General features: G+C 35.1%; 1 non-coding gene across 1 annotated transcript; it reads left to right on the forward strand.

Annotated features, from left to right (window-relative positions):
• The first annotated feature begins 14,348 nt into the window (after positions 1-14,348).
• LOC115958671 lies at positions 14,349-14,455 on the forward strand. The gene has a single exon (XR_004084597.1). It is a non-coding gene; the product is annotated as a small nucleolar RNA R71 (small nucleolar RNA).
• The last annotated feature ends 10,042 nt before the right edge of the window (positions 14,456-24,497 follow it).

The raw sequence follows: 24,497 nt of genomic DNA on the forward strand, positions 1-24,497 counted from the left end.
TCGAGCTAGCTGTCGAGCCACGGGCTTTAGCAGCTTTTAAACTTCGATAGAAGCTAGCTGTCAAGTTTTAAACTCCAACACTTTCTCACTTGTTTCTTGGACAGACTTGCATGCTTTTAACACTTGAACTTGAAACCTTGTTCCTTGAAGTATTAAACTCATCCTAACTCTACCCAATTACAAGTAAAGTGCGTTTTGTCAAAGGATCAGCCAATTACATAAAATATTGATATATATTCCTAACATTCAATCACATATGTCCTAACAATAACCAAAGGTTAAATTGAGAAAAATAAATAAATAAATTAGATGCAATACATATTGCAATTGGTGAAATATAAAATGTAATAATCTAAGTGGCATAAATGAATTTTTCCCCATTATTTTTTATTCCCCATCTTACTCTCATCTAACTCTTATCCTCAATTTTCTTACTCTCAACTTATTCACATTATTACTCCCTTACCATTACTCTTCCTCCTACCCTTACCCTCTTTGCTTCTTTTTTTTTTCACCTTACCCTTACTCTTCCTCCAACTCTTCTTCTCAATTTTTTTTTCCTCCGTCTTCTTTTCTATATATACTAATCCCTTTGCATATCTTACTCTGATTCAGTTCATGTTCTTCCAACTAAAAAAGGTGATTACTCTCTCATTTTTCATTTTTCTTCTTTCATTTTGTGTACTTGTTATTCTTTTTTTATTTTTTACATCTATGCTTTGATTTGATGCATGTTAGTATCGTGTAATGCTTATATGCAATCAAGAAAGAGAAAATAACAACTTTGGCTAAATAATTCTAATTCTTTTAAAGATGGCTAATCCTAATATATTATTTTGAGCAAATCTTATTGTTGTGGGTCAAAATAATTAAAAATAACTCAATGCAATTTATTTATTTAATATGGAAACCACAAATCAAACCCAAGAATTACAATCCTACATATATACAACTCATCCAACACATCCCTTCACTAACTGAATACGTAACTTTCCTTTCTCTTTTTCTCCCTCGAGACCAAAAGAGTCTTTTTCTACTTTATGATATTATCTTGTCTTTCCCCTTTTCACCATTCTCTTGTGTTTTCTCTTACATACAAGGGGTATTTACAGACGTATTGAGCGTGCCTCCTAAAAAGGTGGATGAACGGTAGTGGTGCCCAGTCAAATCATCTTCTCCTTAGCATGTTTTGTGAAAGGTTTGTTAGGTTCTAAAGATTTAGGATTAAATATTTAGAATCATATTTTAAATGTGTTGTCAAACCGAGAACAAAACATGTCAGTCTATGTATTAGGCAATGCTTAAAAGTATAGGTTTCAAGCTTCAAGTTTAGCTAACTGCAGAAAAAGGGAGTCAATTTCAGTTAATCTCGACTGATCGAGAATTGCAAAAATCAGATTCTACAAAAGTTTTAAACAAGACCCAAGCCTGCGAAAACGTTTAGAGTTTCATTCTAACTTGTCCACATATAAAAGGGAAACCATAGCTACATTTTTCAGACTTTTGGAAAACTTGTGTGTTACTCTTTGTGAGATCTGAGAGGTTTTGTACCTTCTACGGAAGTTTTAAACAAGACCCAAGCCTGTAAAAACATTTAGAGTTTTTGTGAGAGACGTGTCCCTTAAAAAAGAGTTTTGGGTACCTTTTGGGGAACCTCTCTTTCTGGGTAAGTCGTATGGAGTCTCCACTTATTATTATTTTTTTTTATACAAAAAAAGAAAAAAGAAAAAATAATAATTACAAAATACATGACTGAATAGTTTCATTCATTGATTGAATAAAAATTACATATCTAGTAAATTGAAAACTTACATAGATTTGGGTCCTAGTTACATCCTACAAAACAAATGAACACAAGGCTAGATCTACTAAACCAAAAACCTAAACCCGGAGGCTAGTTTATAGAATGGGAAGGTGTTAGGCACCCATTCCACATAGACAAAGTCCAGTCTTCTAGACTCTTGTGACCAATGTACTATGCTATGCATGTCATGCATGATATGTTGAACATGTGAATGAAAAATTAAATCACACAAATTTATGTATGGATGAAATCTTTTCTTTTTGTTAAAAAAATCAGATATATTTTTAATCTTAAAAAGAAAAAGATTTTGATTTGTCAGAATATTAGATCTGTTTTGTAGTATGTAAAAAAAAAAAAAAAATTGTGACAACAAAAATTCAGATCTGTTTTGTTATATATAAAATTTAGATCTGTTTTGTTTTATATATATAAAAAAAAAATTTAAAAAGGTGATTTTTGTTGACAAAAATTTAGATCTATTTTGTTATATATTTCAAAAAATATTTTCTAAGAAGAAAACTTCACTCATAATCTAAATTTAAGCAATTATGAATTAAAATAAACACAAACACAGTAATACATAATCTCTTTCTTTATTTCAACAATTTGCATGTATTAAGAAAAACAGATTTGAGAAAAATTTAGATTTGCATCTCATAAAGATGCAGATCTCTTTTTGTTTGAGAAAACTTAGATCTATATCTAAGGAAGATGTAGATCTATTTTTATATTGAGAAAAAATTCAGATCTACATCTTATAAAGATGTAGATTTGTTTTGTTTTAAGAAAAAAATTAGATCTACATCTTATAAAGATGCAGATCTGTTTTGTTTTAAGAAAAATAACTGTTCACATGAAAACTTATTGACATTCAAGAAAAAGATTATAACAATCATATAGAAAATATCATGCTTTAAACAAAAGGACAATTAACAATTCATAGATATTTGAAAAAGAAAGAGATATAATATGCATCATCACATCACAAGAGAAGAGTGAAGGAAACAACCTCTTGCATGAGCACACTTTTTTTTTGAAAGGATGTTTTCGGGTTCAAAGAAATTTGTTCAATTCTCTTTGAAACCTAAAAATCCTAATTTTGCAGCAACACTTAGAGAGAGGATCAGAAAATATGTGTGGTTTGAGAGTAAAAAACGTATGCCTCTCAGAGTGTAAAAAAAAGGTGTTGAATTATGAGGTTCAGTCTCTATTTATAGAGGCTAGAAGACTCTAAAAAATAGGTACGAACGATAAGGGTTTGAATCCGGACGCATCCTTTTGCGAAAAGATCGAAAAGAGTATGCATAATCATCCCCCAAAAGCCGTTGGGCCAAACCCCACATGATGGAAATTCGGCACTTTGGCCGAATTACCAAAGTGTATGCATAATCGTCCCCGAATGTTGTTGGAGTGCCGAATTGGCTTTTGGATGCCAAACACACTTCCGCGCTTGGGTGCCATTTGGACTCTCCTTTTAGGTTTCTTGGCCGGTCCTTGTACCTAGACATGTTTTCAACCTCCGTTTATCATTTTTTGTCTCTTTTCTGGATAATTCAGGCTTTTTAAAAACAATTATCTTGAACAATTGTCTTGATAAAGTTCATATTATCCACAGTTTTATTGTTATCCAATCATCCCTTTTATTCCTATGCATGCATCCCTATTTTAAACTCTAATTATCAACCAATCACAAAATTATTTAATTAATTTTAATTGTTTAACCAATCAGAATTAATTTAAATTGATCATGTGTGGTCGATTCTTCCTAGACACAATGCATGCTGACTGTGCAAACTTGATCATGCGATATCTTTCGATCTGATGGTCTGATTTGAAAACTAGAAATACCATTGCGACCGTTAGAATCTCAAGATCATTTTTATGATATGAATTAATGCATGTAATGAAAAGGCAAAATGATGCATGTGATGTAAGAATGACATTGTTTTTTGGTACATGGATGGTCACTCCAATCATCTTCCTTAATTAAATCATGGGTGCAAAATCGAGTGTCTATAGTTTCATTCTAACTTGTCCACATATAAAAGGGAGACCATAGCTACTTAGACTTTTGGAAAACTTATGTGTTACTTTTTGTGAGATCTGAGAGGTTTTGTACCTTCTAACTACATAACTAACACAAGAATCTACTGGAGTAAGATCTACAATCAAGCAGTGGTAGAACCTAGTTACTGCTATAAGATCATTACTAGTGGTGATCTGGAACCTTTGAGTGGGATCTCAAAGTCACAAGCAAGGGTGCTTATGTTGGTGTAGATCCAAGGAGAGAAGGAATCTGTGGATTTGGAGCTTCCACGTGATCGTGTTAGTAAGTGACTACACGAGGTAGCAATAGATTTAGGGTTAAATCTTTTGTAAAAACTTTGATTCACTTATAGTGGATTTACTTTACTTTGAGGATAGTTAGGTTAACTCCTCTCCAGATTTTTACCTTGAAACAATTCGTTTAAGTGGTTTTCCTGGGCCATCACATTGTGGTGTTATTTAGTTTTCCACTTGTTTAACCTAGATCTAAATAATAAACCTAATAATCAACTTGGTTAATTAATTAGGTTAGACAATCTGGTTTAAGGGGTATAAACGAACAAATAAGGTTCGTAGGCTTGGATTTGCCCTCCTATTATTGTTAATTAGATGGGTCATTAAGGATTAAATACTAGGTGAATGTTAATGGTTGACAGCATCAATTGGTGAAGCCTGAAATGATAGCTTCATTTTGCCTTACGTCGTCCCCCTTTGGTCGGGGGTTGAATGACAGCATGAGTATCACCTTGATGGTAGGACACTAGAGGACCAAACCCAGAACTCGTAAAACTCGAGGATTCCACTCAATCTAGGATCAAGCCTTCTAATGATACAATGTACTGGATCTATCTTGGTTTGGTTTGCTATCCTTGCAAGACCAAGGCTAGAGCTGTGCCATGGATGACATTTTGGGCATAACTTTATAGAAAGAATAGCTACTGTCCATCATTAATGAGCCTCCTCAGATTATTTGGTTGGGCCACCCTCCTTCCCCCACTTATAGACCATATTATATATTATACTACATTTAAAAATTACATATTTTTGTGTATTACGTGAGTCTATTACTAGTTTCATAAATTGCTAAAAACAAAAAATGGTAGAAATTTTACCAATTTTATCACAAGAATATAAACTATTTAGATATTGCTAATTTATGTGAATCTCTAACATCATATAAATATATAATAGGAAAAATTACACTTTTCTTTTCACCCTAAACTATCACCCTGATTACATTTCAACCCTAAACTATCAAAACACAAGATTAACCTCCCAATTTCAAAAATACATTATACTTAATCACCTGTCGTTTATTTTGCAATTAACTCTAACATAATTTAGCATTGAAATACCAATTTACCTTTGGTCATTTATTTTGTAGAAAGGGTAAATTGATATTTTAATACTAAATTTTGTCAAACTTAACACCAAAGCAAACAGTAAGGGATATTGAAACAACGTTATTATTGGGGTTTATGCCATAAAATCCAATTAATTGACATGTCATAAATAATTAAATTGTTTAATTATATGAGACTATTTATAAATGAACTAATGGAACATTATCGTAATCCTTGAGATGCATTGTATGTGATTTAGTCACAGAAGATATAAATCACAAGTTCCTTGTAAACTCAAAATATAGTTCATAGTTGGTGATGAAATTGGGCGCTTCATCTGCAAAGACTATAACACATCAACTAAGATGGTTTGTCTTGATCATGGAAGTGGAGACTTCTAGTTGATGAGTTGATGTGTCTTAAGTGTTAAGACATATTGAACTAGACTGCTGTGAGATTAATTATTCAATCAATAACGGTCACTTGAATAATTAATCTCACGATTTCTAATTTCATAGACTCTCAATCCAAAGAGGATAGTGAACCCGATCATGAAATGTAGGTTACTTTGATATATCAGGAGTGAGATCCAATATTCATGGTCAAAATCTTAGTATGTTGGGTAACCACACATAGTGTTGAGAGAACACATATTCTTAAGATGAAATCCATAATCTCTTTTTATAGAGACATGAAATATCCCCTTAAGATAAGTTTAATGGGAACTGGTTATTTAGGGTGCCCACTTTAGTAAGGAGTTACTAAAGTTTATATTTATTGAAATCGGATTTCAATAAATATGATTAACTAAAAGATTAAACCAGGTACTCAAGGATAAAATAGTTGTTTACAAAATGATAGTTCATTATGACTTTGTTCACTATGGATATTTCATGGAGGGGTCAAATGATATCATTAGAGTCTTGGGATATAATTTATTAATAAGGCCTATAGTGCAATTATATTTATATAGTGGTATTAAATATAATTAATGGTAACTTTGGTCTTGTCAAGAGTTTACAGATAAGCCCAAGGCCCACTGGAGCAAGAGTCTTATTTGAATAGATTCTATCTCTTAACCTTTCCATTCTCTCAACTAAACACATATGAGAAAAAACCAAAATTTTTCTTTCCTTCCACTTTTCTATCATTTTCCCATTTTCTATCTTCCCATATTTCCACTCCTCCAACCAAACGGATCCTTAAAGAAATAGTTGGGGTGTGACTACCTGAGATAGAAGAAGAGAAGAGTTTCTCAGCAAAAAATAAAAAAAATAAATAAAGAGAGAGAGAGAGAGAGAGAGAGAGAGAGAGAGAAGAAGAGAAAGAAAGAAAAGATATGGAGTGGTGGGATGGTGAGCGAAAAAGAGAAATTAAAAAATAAAATGAATAATAACTTTTTTTTTTTCCAGAGGAATAATAACTTATTAAGAAAACTTTGTAGGCTTTTATTGGATGGTTGGACAAGTTTATAAGTTTCATGGGCTATTTAGATAGAAAAAAAAAAAATATATATATATATATATATTCAAAATGATCTGAAATGGTACTTTAGAATTGTCCTATATCAAAATATTTTGTTTCAATAGATAAACCAAAATAGTCACCGAAATGGAATTCAAAATATTGATAAGTACATTGCCACGTCTTGAGCTTGAAACTTATCTTTTTTTCTTTCAAAACAACGAGTCACCAATAAATTTTCAAAAGGTAGGTTGTTGAATCTTACATGAGGTTGTTGGTGTTGTGTGGTGGCGTGGTGGCTTTTTGGGAATCATTAATTTGGCAATTCGTTAAATGTGAATTCAATAATGTGTGATTCAATTTGCTAGTTTCGGTGTGGGTTTGTTTAGGTAAGGGCATGTTTGGTAGACTGTAATAGACGTTGTAATGTAATAGTTATTCCTATGGTTTAATTATACTTTAGTTTGGTTATGTTTTTATTATAAGGAATAGTCATTCCTTATGAATAGCTATTCTTCAAAATGATGAATAACTATTCCTCTTTAAAAGGTTGTATTACCTATTCCTTAGTAAGTGCAATAATTTCAAAATTTAATATATTTTCAAATAAACAAACTTTCCATATACAACTAACAATTATAAAAATAAAAAATTATAAAAAATAACACATATCTCTCTTAAATTTAAAAATAACAATTTTTAAGGAGATATAATTGTATGAGTAAGATATTTCCAAAAATAAATGTTAAGTTTCATTCTAATATTAGAACTCACAACCAAACTAATGAATATGTTTAGTTATTACATTACAACACACTTTATTACTAGCAATAAAGATTACAATTCATGTTGCAATCTTCATTCAGTGTACCAAACGTACCCTAAGTTTTCAACATTAATCGGTAGGTCAGCGGTTTGGTGGTGGGTTTAAGAGTTGGGCTTGTAATCATTTTTAATAATTTGAGTATTTTAAAAGTATTGGAGTGGTTGCCACTCCCTATAGTGGGTTTAGGAATATTTTTGGGTTCGTTGATGGTCGGTTATGAAAGTTAGGCTTTACTAGTTTAGGTGTGGGCCTTCACCTATGTAGTTCCCAATAATTATCTCATATATGAGTCGTATACAACATATTCTAAAATAGACCTACAAATAGATCAATTGATCGGATTCAGGTAACCCAATTGGGTTTGGCTTAGATCATATTCTATTAGATTTGGCCAAGTTAATTAATTAAGTCAATTTAACATGCAATAGCGTAGTAGCACAAACAAATCACCAAATAACTAAATGCAGCGGAAAATAAATTTGACATAGGTGATTTGTTTATGAATGGGGAAAACCACCGAGGCAAAACCGCATCGCGTGAATTTAAGGCCATCACTCCCCAGAATCCACTATTATCAAAACAAGCGGTTACATGTAAAAGGAATCCCAATACCTAATACCAACCTACAGTTGAACCCTTACCCCAATACCCAATTGGACTTGTATTGTAGCGGTAATCTCTCCATTCAATGCACGAATTCTAGTACATGACTAACCAATAATGTACAGATCCCAATACGTGACTAACACACCAACCTGAGGAAGATGTTGGTTACAAAGTTCTTCAATTCATCTAACAGTAAAGATCAGGAAGCTCCTTGGTCACAAAACCCTTGGTGTAAAGATGCAGTAGATTCTACAGAGAATATGATGAACTAGAGCAATTTCTACTTTCGGTCATAATATGCATGGATTATTCTTTTGCAATACCTTGCATTATCTTGTGGTGGCTCTTAAAATAATCCTTATATATGTCTAAGGTTGTGAGAAAAGAAACCCTACACAAATACTCAAGGATATGCGTGTAATCAAATCTAGAAAACCTAATTTCATAATTTTTGACAGATATAGCTTGTGTTGAGCTTTTGTCGAGCTTTTGTCGAGCTTTAATGAACAATACTTCCTTCACTTGTTTCTAGGTCAGACTTACATGGCTTCAATATTAAACTTGAACACTTGTTTCTTGAAGTACTAAACCCATCCTAGATCTAACCCATTACAAGTAAAGCGTTTTTTGTCAAAGGATTAACCAATTACATCAAATATGTCCCTAACAATCTCCCCTTTTGGCAATCCGTGATAAAACCACAACAAGCAAATGAATCATGAGAGAAGTCTTAAATCACTAAACTCATAATCACTTGTTGAGCTACAAAACAAATCTAACCCTAACACAAACTCTTGAAAAGCTTTGCAAGAAGAAAGTTCATAGCATGGTAGACTTTCACAACCTATCTTTCTGAAACACTTAAACAAAACTTATCTAGGCATCTTGTGTGAAACATAAAGTTAGGATTGCATACATAAAGAAACATGTGTATAAAGAGAGAAAAGAAACAACACATGGAGAGATAGGTGAAGAAACATACATTATCATATATATATGAAAAGATAAGTACGACGAATGTCAATAATTGGTCACAAGACTAGTATATAAGAGAGTAAAGAAAGAAAAGAAAAGAACATAAAAACCTTACTACATCCCTCAAAATGTATGAACACTCCCCCTAACAAAAATGTCCTAGAATAACTCTCCTTCTAAGTATAAGACTACTCTAATCCCAAAACTACTCCTCCTTTTTGTCACGAATGAGAAATGGTAAGTCACTAAGAGGTCATCATCTTATCATCACCATCCTCATCTACCAAAGCCTTTGGAGAAGAATATGGAGAGGCAGCGAAACCAACAAGGAGAGCTTTTTGTCATGCTATACGACTGACACGGGTGTTCAGCTGACATAACTCATTAGTGAGAGTGTCAAGGCGAGCATCCATGCGCTAAAGCTGCGCCATAATGGGCTCTAGGGTCACATCACTAGTTAAGGAAGAAGGAGGAGAGGTGGAAGGAACAGCTGAAGTTGCAGGATCAGAAGACTCCATATGTGGCCACTTCGATCAAAACTGAGCCTTGCTTCGTCGAACAGAATTGGCGTTGATGGCACCTATGGTAGTGTAATGAGGAGAATCAGGAATGGGGATGGAAAATTGGCGAAGGATCAGCGTGATAACTGAAGCAAAGATGAGCTTATCACGGGTCATCATATCCTGATAGATATCAAGGATAAAAGTGATGAAATGAGAGGGGAAGTCAATAGAAAGATCCTCTAAGAGGGACAAAAGAAAACAAGCACGAGGCTCTGTGATAGAGTTATAGTGATACAGAGGAGTAGGAGTAAATGCCGTTACCATGTTAAGGAATCTCGAACCTTTTGCAAAGCCCGAGCATGGGGTGTTTTGCTTCCCACCCCATATGGAAGGTGTCCCACAAAAATGAGATAGAAGCTTGTCTTTGGACACAGTCTGAAGATGATTATAGTTAGGGTAGTTAGGATGCGCTACCCGCGGAACATGTAGTACCTCGGATATAAGATCAGGGGTAACTATGATACGTGTACCTCAAAATGTCATGGCAAATTGAGGTACAGAGGTATCGATACCGTGTATATTGGAGTAAAAATCCTATATAAACATGATGGGACACCTCAAGGGACTCTCAAGTAGAGATTCCCAACCCCAAGTCCGAATGACGATGGGGAAAGGAGTGTCGGAAAAGTCCGACAGAATAACATGGTGCTTCGAATGAACACCATGTTTCTGAAAGTTCTCCAAAAAGTCCTTTCGGGCCTTCTCATCACAGAACCGAATGCAAGGAGGGGGAATGAGATCAGAAGAAGAAGAAGCATAACCTTGAAGAGGATTCTGACTTGGAGTGGATTTACGCACTTTGGGTGCCATGCACAGTCTATTTGAGAGAGAGAGAGAGGAGAGAGAGAGAGAGAGAGAGAGAGAACATCACAACTAGATAACAAGAAAAGAAAGGAAAAGAAAAGATGTATGCATGAACATGTGACATGCAATATTTAAAATGTATCATAAGTAAAAACCCAATCCAAACCTACCAGTACACATTCAACAAGAATCAAACCCACATTTAAATGCATGAAACATTGTTAAAATGAAATGCATGAACATATAATATCAACACAAAAACACCCTACCTAACAATTTCACAAAAAATCTCAAAAACCCAAATATTTTCAAAAATCTCAAAACCTAGGTCTAAAATGTATGAATGCATGAAAAATGAGGGTTTTAGGAAGCTTATCAAGTGATCTGATCTTGATATAGGTTGAAAAAGTAAAGGGTAGAGAGATTTGAGTGAAAGAAAAGTGTTTGGGGCGAGAGATAAGATTTTCTGTGGAGAGAGAGAAGTGAAAAAAGAAATCTAATTTGCGCTCAGCATGTATAAGGAAATCGCACCTCGATGGATTGAAGTATTTGTTGAGATTTGTCGAGCACTAAATCTCGACAGAAATTACTCTGTCGAGGTGCTGTCGAGGATATGTCGACGGCAAAAATACCTTGATGGATTAAGAAGCTATCGAGAATCTATCGGCCAGACAAAAAGTTGCTCGATGAAGCAAAAAAGCTGTCCAGATTCTATCAAGAAGAAACCCAGAAACCTCGATGGATCGAAATTTGGTCAAGATTTGCTGAGAAAAGAAGAAAGAGGGGCTCTATAGGCGAGGATCTGTCGAGAAGCTGTCGAGCTTGAAGAAAAAAGGTTTTTCAAGAAAGGAAAAACACATAGAGATGAATGCAACAAGCAAGCTACTCAAACATAGATCCAATCAACATATTAAGCACTCAAAACATCTCTCAACATATATGCAAAGCATTCATAGATCCAAAACACACACACACTAAACTAGTTTAACCAATTTTATATTTCAAAAACAAGTTAAGACAGTTTAGTGAGCACATATTAACACATGTATTCCTTGTGATGGCCAAATCACATTGTACCTGCACATGTATCAAAAGTAGTAAAGAGTTTGCATTTTGTGTGTGAAAACATAGCAAGAGTTCATAAGTGTCTCATATTATGACAATTTGAGATATGAGAAAATAAATACACTTACACACAATCATAACTGTTTGATGTGGACTATCACCTTCGAGGTACATCCTATAACTCTCACATCTCCTATAAACATGCTTGCAACCATATTTAAAAGCATTTTGATTCTTTTTGCTTTTGATTTTCTTTGCATATTTTTCTTTCTAAGCATATCATGCATGGGCATATAAGAGAGAGAAAAGAAATACCCAATTATGTAAGCTTAAACATCACAATTTTGCTATGTCGAAGCACACATATGTTATACATGATTAGTGGTGAGATGGTTATTTATGCCTTTCTCCTAGGAGAAGAGAAATCATACCCTAAACCAGTTCGATCGGAAGTAGATTTCTGAAGACTAAGCATCTCATTGAGTTTAGCACTTGAAGTCCTTTCCAACTGGGTTTTGACTTGGAACAGTTTTGCCTTAAGCTTCTTAGTCTTTTCAGCTAAGAAATTATTCTCAAACCTCAGTGTTCCAATGGTCTAATTTGCTTCAACAAACTTTGTGGAGATTTCTTCTCATTCAAGCTCTACTTCACTAAGCTTCTTGGTGGCCAACCTATACAACTTCTCATGCTTTTCTAAGACCTTGTATAACTTGCATAGGTTGTGTGGATGTCATCTTGTTCATCCATCTTTTCAAACTTAGACTCCACCAATTCCTCTTCTTCATCCACATCTTCAACAATCCTTTTAGTAGGATTTATAATGGCAGTGAAGGCATTTAGGATTCTATCATCCTCATTATCAAAATCATCCTTAGGCTCAGTGTCACTCAACGTAGCAACAAATGCCTTACTCTTCCCAATAGTCTTGAGATACGTAGGGCACTCTTGTTTCATGTGATTGAAGCCCTAACACCCAAAGCATTTTGGTCCTGAGGCAATAGTGTATTGACCGCCATCCCTAGCATCCTTCTTCCCTTTGTCTTGGCTCTTGAACTACGAAGAACTAGATTACTTTCAATCCTTGTCAAATCCTTTCGCGTTGGCATTCATAAGAAACTTCTTGAACTTCCTCATTATATAGGATTTCATTTTATAATTTTCATCGTTTGAAGACTCATCAGTGTTACTGCTCTTGGCCTTCAATGTCATGCTTTTGCTCTTACTTGATTTCTCGATTCTCGTCAAGCCTAACTCATGCTTTTGCTCTTGCTTGATTTCCTAATTCTCGTCAAGCCTAACTCATAGGTCTGCAAATTGCCACACCAAGATGTAAATAAATTGAGTAAGGTATCAAATTAACACTAGCCCCCAAATCCAACAATGCTTCTTCAATATCATGATCCCCAATAATACATGAAATAGTGGGACATCCTGGGTCTTTGTATTTAGGAGGGGTCTTATGTTGAATTAAAGCACTTACCTGTTTCATTAGAAAAGCTGTCTTCTTGACATTGTGCCTCCTTTTCATTGTGCATAAATCCTTAATTACCTTGGCATATGATGGCATTTGCTTAATGACATGCAATAATCGAAGATTAATTTTTACTTCCCTAAGGTTTTCCAGAATTTCAAGGCTAGAGTCCAATATCCTTGAAGATTTTAAAGCTTGAGGAAATGTTATAGCAACAGGTCTCTTAACAATTTCATCAATGTTGGACAAGTCAATATCATTACTACTTATCTAATTCCTTAGGCTCTTGAGTCACCATTGGAATATCTACATTTTTTCCACTTCGAGTAGTCTTAGCATTGGCTTCTCAAGATGTGAATTATTCTTTTCTAAACATTAAGGATGTGTTTGGATACTGTTTATTTTGCTGAAAGTACTGTAGATAAAGGTAAAAGTTAGTTGAAATAGTACAGTAGGCCCATGAATAGTACTAAAAAGTGCAGTGGGGCCCATGAATAGTAGCAAAAATAAGCTGAATAGTAAAATAATTTTAATTTTCCATCCCAATCCAAATGCACACTAAGTCATATGTTGACCTTGAGGATTTTGAGGTTGGGATGAAAATTTTCCTTTCTCATTTATAGTTAAAGAACTAGTCAACTTAAAAATATGACTCTTTATCTCCTTATTTTCTTCAGCAAGTTGGGTGAACAAAGTATAATGCTTTTGATTTATCTTACTTTGAGCCTCTATGAATGCTTGAATGGTGTTCTCAAGTGAATTAGATGGATGTGAATGTGATGCATGTGGTGTAGGAAGTGATTGGGAAAAATTCCTTTGTGGCATCTATGATTGCGGTGAAGATTGCGTCTCATTTTTCCAACTAAAGTTAGTATGATTTCGCCAAATTAGATTATAAGTCTTAGAGTATGGTGAATAAGGCTTATTATAACTACCAATGGCCTCACAATATTCTTCATACATTTCCATCATACTAGGCAAGATTGGGCAATCCTTGGTAGGATGCCCAATGTCATGGAAAATTTTGCCCTCTTCATGAATCTCACTTTGGTAAAGTTGTTTTTTGCCAACAACCCTTTTCACTTTTAAAGCATCTATTTCTCTTCTCAAACTATCAACTTGGGCTTTCAAACTATCATCCTCTTTCAATTGGTAAATTCCTCTACTAGAAAGAGTGGAGGCATTTGGTATAGACCGATTGGTACTCTCAACACTGTTGGGTCCAGTCCAAGTGTGGGCTTTTTCCACTAGGTCATACAAATACTCTATGGCCTCATCGGGGTCTTTTTCCAAAAATTCCCCGTTACACATCATCTCAACAAATTGACGCTCTCTATTGGTAAGTCCCTCATAAAAATAGCTCACAATGCACCAACTCTCATAACCATGGTAAGGACATAAATTCAAAAGGTCCCTAAATATTTCCCAAGCTTGGCACAAAATCTTACTTTCTTTTTGTGAAAAATTTCAAATTTGTCTTTTGAGAGCATTTGTTTTATGTTTGGGAAAGTATTTCTTGAAAAATTCATGTGTCATCTCACCCTATGTCCCAATCGACCTAGGACTCAATGAATACAACCAACATTTTGCTCTCTCTTTAAAGGAAAAATGAAAAAAATTTAGTCTAATTATATCCATTTCTCCTAGTTGATTATGAAAGGTAGCCACCACCACTTTTAGATTCTCTAATGTGCACATAAGGGTTCTCATTCTCCATACCATGAAATGTGGGGAGAAGTGGAATCATTCCTAGTGTAATATCAAAGTTTTCACATTGGCTAGAAACATAATGCAAGATGGTGCACTATTACATGTTGGGTGCAACTAATTGCATAAAGATTTAATGGGCAACTCATCTTCATTCATGATGTTAGATGTGTGTGAATATGTACTCAAAGAACTAGATGAATATGTACAAAGAGAGCTTCAGAATCCGTATCGGGTTTACCAGGCTTGAAGAACTCAACACCAGCCAACCAAGTCCTCTTGTGCTTTTTGCTTTGCACCTTTTCCCCAGCAATGGCACCAAAAATTGATGTCATCCAATTTTGTAACAGAAATTTTTAGTGTAGCTAAGGTTGTCATTCCACCAAGAAAAGGAAAACAAGAACACGTCAAAAGCACCAATAATATATAGAAAAATATGATTAAAACTTAGGGAAAAGAAAGTTTGGTATGTTGGGGTCATATTTTCTACATTGGCTAATCCTTCAACAAAATGCAATTTACTTGTAAATTGGGAAGATCTAAGTTGTGTTTGATACATATAAAGTGGTTGTATTAAAGACATGAAGATTGATGCAAGAAACAAGTGAAGAAAAGCTATTTCACTAAAGCTCGACAGATAGCTCGACAGAATGCATCTATTGAGATTCACTGAGCAACTCAACACCAACTCGATACTAGCTCAAACTATCAAGCTTTACAAATTTAGAATTTCCAGATCTGAATTTCGGCCCATGTTGATGTATTTTTTTAGGGTTTCTTTTCTCACAACCTTAGACATATATAAGGCTTATTTTAAGAGTTGTCACACATGGATACAGAGACCAAGAGCTTAATTTTCTCTGTAAGAAGCTACTGCATTTGTACGCCATAGAGTTTTGTAAACAAGTGCTTCTTGATCTTCATTGTTTATGAAATGAAGAACTTAACAGCCAAAAACAATCATTCAAGTTGCTGAAGTTAGTCATATACTGGGATCTGTGCAAAGGGTTAGTCACAAATTGGATATTTATGCATCAAAGGAAAGAAAGCTACTACAAAATCAAGTCCAATTGGGTATTGGAGTGAAGGTTCAACTATAGGTTGGTGTTTTGGGATAGGCCAAGATAGTGGTAAAATTCCTCATACTTGTAACCGCTTGATTATTGATTAGTGGATTCTTGGGAGTGGTGACCTTAAATTCACCCGGTGGGGTTTTTTCCTTGCGAAAGATTTTCCTCATTTGTCAACAAATCATTGTGTCAATTTAATTTACGCTAAATTTAGTTTATTTGGTGATTTGTTGGTGCCTCCACAATTTGCATATAATTTGACCTAATTAATCAATTTGAGTAATTGAATTAATTAACCAGGGTAAGGCTATCTTAACCCAACAGGTGGTATCAGAGCAAGCACACTCTAATTAGGTTTTATCATTATTGTGTGATCCATTGACCCCTGTTGTTATGGATCGTGGACAATCTTTGATTATACCTCCTCTTTTTTTATGGTACTAACTATGCATACTGGAAAGTACAAATGAGAGCTTTTTTGCAGCCTTTAGATGAGAAGGTGTGGCTGGTTGTTAAGGTTAGATGGACCAAGCCTACTAATCAGCCTGCATCTTCGAATGATGACAAAATCAAAGTTGCAAATTTCAACAGTAGAGTGTTGAATGCCTTGTTTAGTGTTGTGATTAACAAGGAGTTCAAGAAAATCTCATCTACTAAGAGTACCAATAAAGCATGGACAATTCTTCAAAATACTTATGAAGGCACCAAAGCTGTGAAAGACTCCAAGCTTCAAAGGCTTACCACTAGCTTTGAACAAATCAGGATGGATGAAGAGGAAGCGTTTGATGAATTCTATGCCAAGCTCAAGGACATAGTGAATTCTGCCTTTAATCTAGGTGAAAAGATTCCAGAGCCTAAAATTGTGAGGAGAATTCTCAGATCTCTCCCAGAGCGGTTTCATGCTAAGATCACCACCATTGAAAAGTCAAAGGGCATTGACTCTATCCCTTTGACAAAGTTAATTGGGAATTTGTAAACCTATGAATTAGGTTTAGCTAGGATCGGCAAAGGGAGCAAGAGCAAGAATATGGCTCTCAAAGCCAAGAATGATGAATAAGATGAGTCATCTGAAGATGAGAACTCAAAGTTCAAATCTTACATTACCAGACAATTCAAGAAGTTCATTATGAATGAGAATGTCAAAGCAAATGGTAGGGATCCCAAGCAAACTGGATTCTCTCAATCTAAAACTCAAGAGAAATTCAAAAGAGAATCCAAAGAAGGTGGACAAAGTAGCAACATACCAACCAATCCAAAATGCTATAGGTGTCAAGGGTACAAACACATGAAGTTAGAATGTCCTACCTATCTCAAGTCAATTGGAAAGAGCAAAGCTCTAGCTACCACCTTGAGTGATATCGAACCAGAAGTAGACTTAGAGGATAGTTATCAAGAAGGGATAGTTAGCGCCTTTACAACCACTGTTGATGTGTCCAAAGAGTTTGAAGAACTGGTTGATGAGGAAGAGGAATTGATGGAGTCAAAATTTGAAGAGTTGGATGAAAAAGATGATATCCATACTGCCTACTCAAATCTTTACAAGAATCCAAAGAAGCATGAAAAGCTTTACAGTTTAGCCACAAGGAAGCTGAGTGAAGTGGAGCTAGAATAAGAAGAACTCTCCACCAAAGTTGATGAAGCAAATCAAACCATTGGAGCATTGCAGTTTAAAAACAACTTCTTGGCTAAGAAGACTACGAAACTGGATGCTGAGCTATTTCAAGTAAGAGCTCAATTGGAAAGAACTTCAAGTGCTAAGCTGGATGAAATGTTGAACTTCCAAAAGGCTGCATCTGATTAAATTGGTCTTGGGTATGATCATTCTCTTTCTTCTTGTAGTACTTCCTCTAGTGCATTAAATAATATTGTGTTCGTCTCTCTTGCTTCTAATATTAAATCTGAGATAACTAAACCCAAAACTAGGGATGTAAGGGAGGTCAAAAATGATAAGGGAAAATCCATTCTGGGAGCACGACCTAAGGTTGCTAAAGAGACTAAGCGGAACACTCATCGCTCCACTAATAAGAAGTCTCAACCTAAGAAGCCTCATTTCTATCATCATTGTGGAGCATCGGGACACACTCGTCCAAATTGCTATAAGTGGTTTGCCACCCAACAAAGCAATAGTGTGTTATCTTTCGAAAGTCAAAATTAATTTCAAAATTCTTTGGCTTCTCTTGGGGAACTCTTAAAGGCTATTATGTTCTTGACAAACTTCAATTGGTTTAATTCTCCTTCTTTTTTTTTCTTCTTTTTTTCTTTTTTTCTCATCAAAGGTATCTAAACAGGAAAGATTCTCTTCCCTCCAAGTCTCCTGTTTGGAAGGAAAAAGACTCATTTAAGTGATTCTTTTGTTGGTCTTGCATCCCTTGTGTGGTTGGGTGATTGTTTTTGAGTTAGTCTAGTTTTTCTTGTGCTTGTTTGTTCATTTGTTTGTTTTTATTTTTGAATAAAAAAAATCTAAATAATACAAAAACAGTGTGTTTGTGTATACCGGTACTTGTATACCTTGGATAGCCACTGAAAAATATTGTTTCTTAACTTTGTATCTCTTGTAGCTTAAATGAGCATCTTCATGCACAACTAAGCAATGTGAGCTTTGTAGCTCGTTTATGTGATTTGTATGATTTGGTTAATCATTTATCATTCATGTCTTTGTCACTCTTTTTGACGAGAATGACTAAAAAATCATAAGAGAAAGGCATAAATAATCATCTCACCACTAAAACTCGACAATCATAATACATTTGTGTGCAATTCATAAAAGCCATGCGTAAGGTGTAGCACTTGCACAACAAAAACAATATGTGTGGCTTACATATTTGGGTATTTCTTTTCTCTCTCATATACCCATTCATGTTATGTCAATTTATGCTTAAAGAAAAAAAAATATGCAAAGAACTTGAAAAGCAAAAAGAATTAAAATGCTTTTAAATATGATTGCAAGAGTGTTTCTAGGAAACGTGGGTGTTATATGATGTACCACAAAGGTGATTATCCTCATCAAACAATTATGATTGTGTGTAGATGTATTTGATTCTCTTGTATCATTACTCTTCATATAATGAGACACTTATGCTTCTTGCAAAAGTTTCACACACAACACACGTATTCTTTGCTACTCTTTATACTATTGTACAGGTACAATGTGATTTAGCCATCATAAGGAATACATGTGGTAGTATAAGCTTACTAAACTATCTTAAGTTATTTTTGAAAATAAAAATTGGTTAGACTTGTTTAATGTGTGTTTCAATCTAGGAATGCTTTGCATCTGGAGTTGTTTGTGTGTTTGAGTGCTTAACATGCTTCTTTGTTGCTTGGTTTGGTGTCTATCTTGGTTGCATTTATCTAATGTCTTTTCCCCCCTTGAAAAACCTCATTTTTGGATACTCGATAAAAGCTCGATAGCAGCTTGATACCTATTCAATCTATCGAGAATTTTTGGGTTTTTCTCGATACCTCTCGATAGATATCTCGATCCATTGAGTCTATTTCCTAAAGTCTCTGTCTACTCGATAGAAGCTTGACACCTCCTTGATCTATCGAGACAATTTTGCCGTCGATACCTCCTTGATACCTCTTTGATCTATTCAACTTTTTTTCTCAATACCATCTTGATACCTTCTCAATCTATCAAGGTGCCTATTTCTATATATACTCGAGGTTTGACCTGATTTAGTTCTCACTCAAATATTTCCATCTTACTCTCTTCTCGAAGCATGTACCATCCTCCTGACAACCTATGCAGGAACTAAGGTTGTCAAGGACTCAAAGCTTCAGAGGCTTTCCATAAGCTTTGAAGAGATTAAGATGGAGGAGGATGAGTCGTTCGATGATTTCTATGCAAGCTTAAGGACATAGTGAACTCAGCCTTTAATCTTGGGGAATTCATTCCCGAACCCAAGATTGTTAGAAAGGTGCTTAGATCTCTTTTAGAGAGATTTCATGCCAAGATCACCGCTATTGAGGAATCAAAGGACATTGAAAAAATTTCTTGGACAGAGTTGGTTGGCAATTTGTAAACCTATGAATTGGGTTTGTCTAGGATCGTGAATTCAAGCAAGAGCAAGAGCATGGCACTGAAGGCCAAAATCAGTGTTACAGATGAGTCTTCAGATGATGAAGATACTAAGATGAAATCTTATATCACAAGGCAGTTCAAAAAGTTCGTGAAGAATGCCAATGGTAAAGGATTTGACAAGAACCGAATGCAATCCAGTTCTTCACAATTCAAGAGCCAAGATAAAGGGAAGAAGGATGCTAGGGATGGCGGTTAATGCACTGTTCCCTCTGGACCGAAATGCTTCGGATGCCAAGGCTTTGGACACATGAAACAAGAGTGCCCAACGTATGTTAAGACCATTGAGAAAAGCAATGTACTTGCTGCAACCTTGAGCGACACCAAGCCTGAGGATGATTCAGATAATGAGGATGATGGAATCTTGAATGCCTTCACTGCCACTATGAATCCTACTGAGGGGATTGTTGAAGAAGTGGATGAAGAAGAGGACTTTGTGGAGTCTAATTTTGAGAAGATGGATGAATAAGATGACATCCACATAGCCTATGCAAAATTTTACAAGGTCTGAGAAAATCATGAGAAATTGTATAGGTTGGCCACCAAGAAGCTTAATGATGTAGAGCTTGAATGAGAAGAAATCTCCATAAAGTTTGATGAAGCTAATCAGACCATTGGAGCACTGAGATTTGAGAACAATTTCTTGGCTGAGATAACCAAGAAGCTTGAACTAGAGTTGTTTCAAGTCAGAGTTCAGTTGGAGATGACTTCGAGTGCAAAGCTTGATGAGATGCTCAGCCTTCAAAAATATGCTTCTGATCGAACCGGTTTGGGGTATGATTTCTCTTCCTCTAATATCGCTTCTTCCAACACTACCGTTTATTTCTCCTGCTAATAATGTTGATTCTGAAAACAATGATGTAAAAACTATTATAGCTAGTGAGAACATAGACAAGGGTAAATCTATCTTAGGAGCACCCCCTAAGCTGGTATAAAACCCACTTTGGTGGAGTTACAATTAGCTGACCAATCTATAAAAAAACCAAGAGGGGTGATAGAAGATGTGTTAGTCCAAATTGATAAATTTTACTACCCTATTGATTTTCTAATTTTGGATACACAATCTGTTGTGCATGTAAATTCTAATATTCTTGTAATTCTTGGAGGAGTTGCCTAAAAGAGAAATAAAGTCTATTCTTTCTAGTGTTGAGGTACCAAAGTTGGAGTTGGAACAATTGTCACGTGGATTAAAATATGCATTCTTTGTACCAGGTGGTACATTTCCTATTGTTATTACTTTTGAATTAACTATGGAGTAGGAGGTGAGTTAATTATGCTTGTAAAGAAATATAAAGCTGCAATTGGTTGGGCCATGGTAGATATTATAGGAATAAACCCTTTGATTTGCACTCATAAAAATAATCTTGGTAATGATTCTAAGGCTACTAGGGACCAACAACATAGACTTAACACAACAATGAAAGAAGATGTTAAAAATGAGATTTTGAAATTGTTGGATGCGACTATTACTTACCCAATTGCTAATGATAAATGAGTCTGTCTTATGCAATTGGTTCCCAAGAAGTCTAGAGTAACAGTCGTAAAGAATGCAAATAATGAATTGGTGCCTACCAAACTTGTGACTGGGTGGTAGATGTGTCTAGATGATAGAAAATTGAATGCATCCACTAGAAAATACCAATATCCATTGCCTTTTACTGATCAAATCACGGAGAGAGTGGATGGTCATGAATTTCACTACGTTTTAGATGGTTCTTCTAGTTATCACCAATTTGAAATTGATTCAGAGGTCCAAGATAAGAACCTTGTTTTAAATTGGGACAAGTGTCCTTTTATGGTATCTTTTGGAATTGTCCTATGTCACATTGTTCTTATAATTGTATCATATTATTTTACTTTCTTGTTTTTGTGAAACTTACATGTTTGCAGGAAATTGACTTTGGAAGCTCCTTTGAAAAGTTTCAGGTGCTCTCTATACCTCTTTGTAGCATGCCTTTTTGCTTTTCTTCAAAACATTGATGTCAATATTAAATTTAGGCTGAGGGTGGGATAGTCATCTCTTGCATGCTTGTTGTGTTTCCTTCCTTTTTTCCATTGTGTCTTAAAAAAAAAAAAAAAAAAAAGTTTAGTTTGAGAGTTTCATGTTTTTGAGGCTTTGTTGTTGACATGAGAATGAGATGTTGGCTTGAGTCATAAATTCTATTTTATGTCCTTGTTGAAACAAAATAAAAATACACTTTTTATGTCCTTATTGATCTCATTATTTTTGTCTTGGTTATCTATTGGGGCACCCATTACACAGTTGGTGGCATGTTGGTTGATATACTTGGGGTATGATTTTGGTTATTTTAGGATGTGTTTGAGCCTTTCATGCTAACCCTTTAATCATCAGAAACCATGTTGAGCCTAAAATTGAGCCTTTTTATTTGATTGAGCCACATTGTCATACTTACTCCTTGTGGAGTTGAGCCAATTATATAATCTCCCTTCACCAAATTATTTTCTAAATATGCTAGGAATGATTTGTTATGGTTTGGGAAAATGGTTTCCAAAGAATTGTTCTATTATTATTCTTATGGTAGAATTTGGTTGAAATTTTACATTATTGGGTTCTTGTACAAAGTTATTTATTGAAAGAAGATGTGTTCTAGGTTAGTTGTTAAGAGGGTCATTGGCTCTGCACACACACCCGTTTTTGAGGTTTTGTTGATTCTTGGACTTGAATAGCATCTTAGAGCATTCTCATCAGGTGTGCCAAATGCCAAATATTTGGCATTTGGCACACCAAACCTCAAAATATGAGCCCCATGAGATGTTTCAAATGCAAAAAATTTTGGCACACAGCTACAGTACCGTCTCAAATATGAGATGGTATAGACATCCATGCCAAAATTTTTTATTATTTGTTTATTCACTCACACTTTCTCTCTCATATATTCACTCAGACTTTCTCTCTCTCTTTTCTCTCATCTTCGTTCTTTTCTCTCATCTGCGTTTGTTCTTCTCTCTTGCCGATCTCGCCGAAGCCATAGTCGTCCTCCACAACTCCCTCTTCACTCTCATTCTCTTCCTCTCTCATCCTCAAGCCACCTGAAGCTGATCTCGCCTAAAGCCACCTCAAGCCACTGAAACCGATCTCACCTGAAGCTGCTTGAAGCCGATCTCGCCGCCAATGTCTCCCGCCTGAAGCAGACCTCGCCACCTGAGTTGTGGGTTTGTTTGATTTGGGATGGGTTTTGAGGTTTGTGAATGTGGTGGGTTGCGGGTTAGTTGTGGCAGTGGTATTGTGGTTGTGGCGGCAATTTGGTGGTTGTGGTGGTGATTATTGGGTAGTTGTGATGGCTATTTTTTGGGTTGTTGTGGATTTCTTTTTTCCTAGTTGTGTTTTTTTTTTTTTAAGGTGCCGTTGGTGGATGTGGGTTTGTGCCAGTGGTGGCTGTTAGTGTTGTTGCAGCAGTGGTTGTTGGTGGCCATTGTTGCGGCAGTGGTGGAGGAATTGTTGTTGTTGTTGTTGTTGTTGGAGGAGTTTAAATATTATTTTAATGTGGTGTAAATATTATTTTAATGTATAGAATGGAAAAATGGTACATCTAATAAATGGTGTATTGTAAAATGACGTGGTAAAATAGTAAAGTAGGCTTTTGATGTGTCAAAATGGCATTTTTTATGAGAGGGCTGATGAGAATGCTCTTATGATCTTTATTGAATGACTTGTTCAAGTGTTTCATAATTTAGCCTTATCACATGTATCTTTTAAGAAACTACATTTGTGGGTAGCGTGTTGTAAAACCTCATGTAGACATTGCATTTGGTACCCATTACGATTCAGGCCCCCATTCCCCAATGATGTTAGAATTCTAAAGCCCAAGGTTGGTTTAGAGTTCGATTAATCAAAATTTACTTGAGGAAAGTTTTTATGGAAACTATAGCTTATTTTTGGACCAAATAAACTATTTTTTGAAAATAAAAGTCTCGAAAACCCTAGGGCATGCATACGCATACATGCGTATGTGTACCCATGCTCAAGCTCTGTGTACACATGCTCTTTGCATGCGTGCGCATACACGTGCATGCTTGCGCATGCTAGAGTTCCAGAAACTATGTAAGACAAGTTTTCTACATTTAAACTTGGTTTGGAATGAATCCCACATAGTCTGGGAGCTACCTTAAACTCATATTTTTCGACTATATAAAGCCATAAATGGTACTTTTTCAAGAGGATGGATTCCAGTGGTAAAACACACAAGATTCACTGGTAAAACACACAAGATTCACTAGAAAAAAGTGAAACAAAGAGGGAGTTTTTCACAAAACATCCTTAAGTCAAATTTTGTTTGATTGGGACTTATTCTAGTCTTGATCTTTGACTTCTAAGTTTACTACCTCATCTTTGATTTGGTTGTGAATAGATTGACGGAAGGGAATAGTCAAAATCAAGCTCTAGAGAATTGTAGTGTTGAGGTCAAGTTTCTAACTTTGGCTCTTCACTTTTCTTTACTTTTCTTTTGATCTTGTGTTTATATATGTGTTTTGTTTGCTTTAATACTATGACAGACTGGAAAACTAGCTCTTAGAAAAGGGTGTAGGCATAAGCACCTTCCCTTTTTAAGATCATATGGAGTCGCCACTTATTTTATAAGTAAAATAAGAAAACTATACAAATTACAACATATACTAAATAATAATCTTCTCATTAATTGGAAACAATTAT

The sequence above is a fragment of the Quercus lobata genome, chromosome 8 (genome assembly GCF_001633185.2).
Source record: "Quercus lobata isolate SW786 chromosome 8, ValleyOak3.0 Primary Assembly, whole genome shotgun sequence".
Taxonomy (NCBI): domain Eukaryota; kingdom Viridiplantae; phylum Streptophyta; class Magnoliopsida; order Fagales; family Fagaceae; genus Quercus; species Quercus lobata.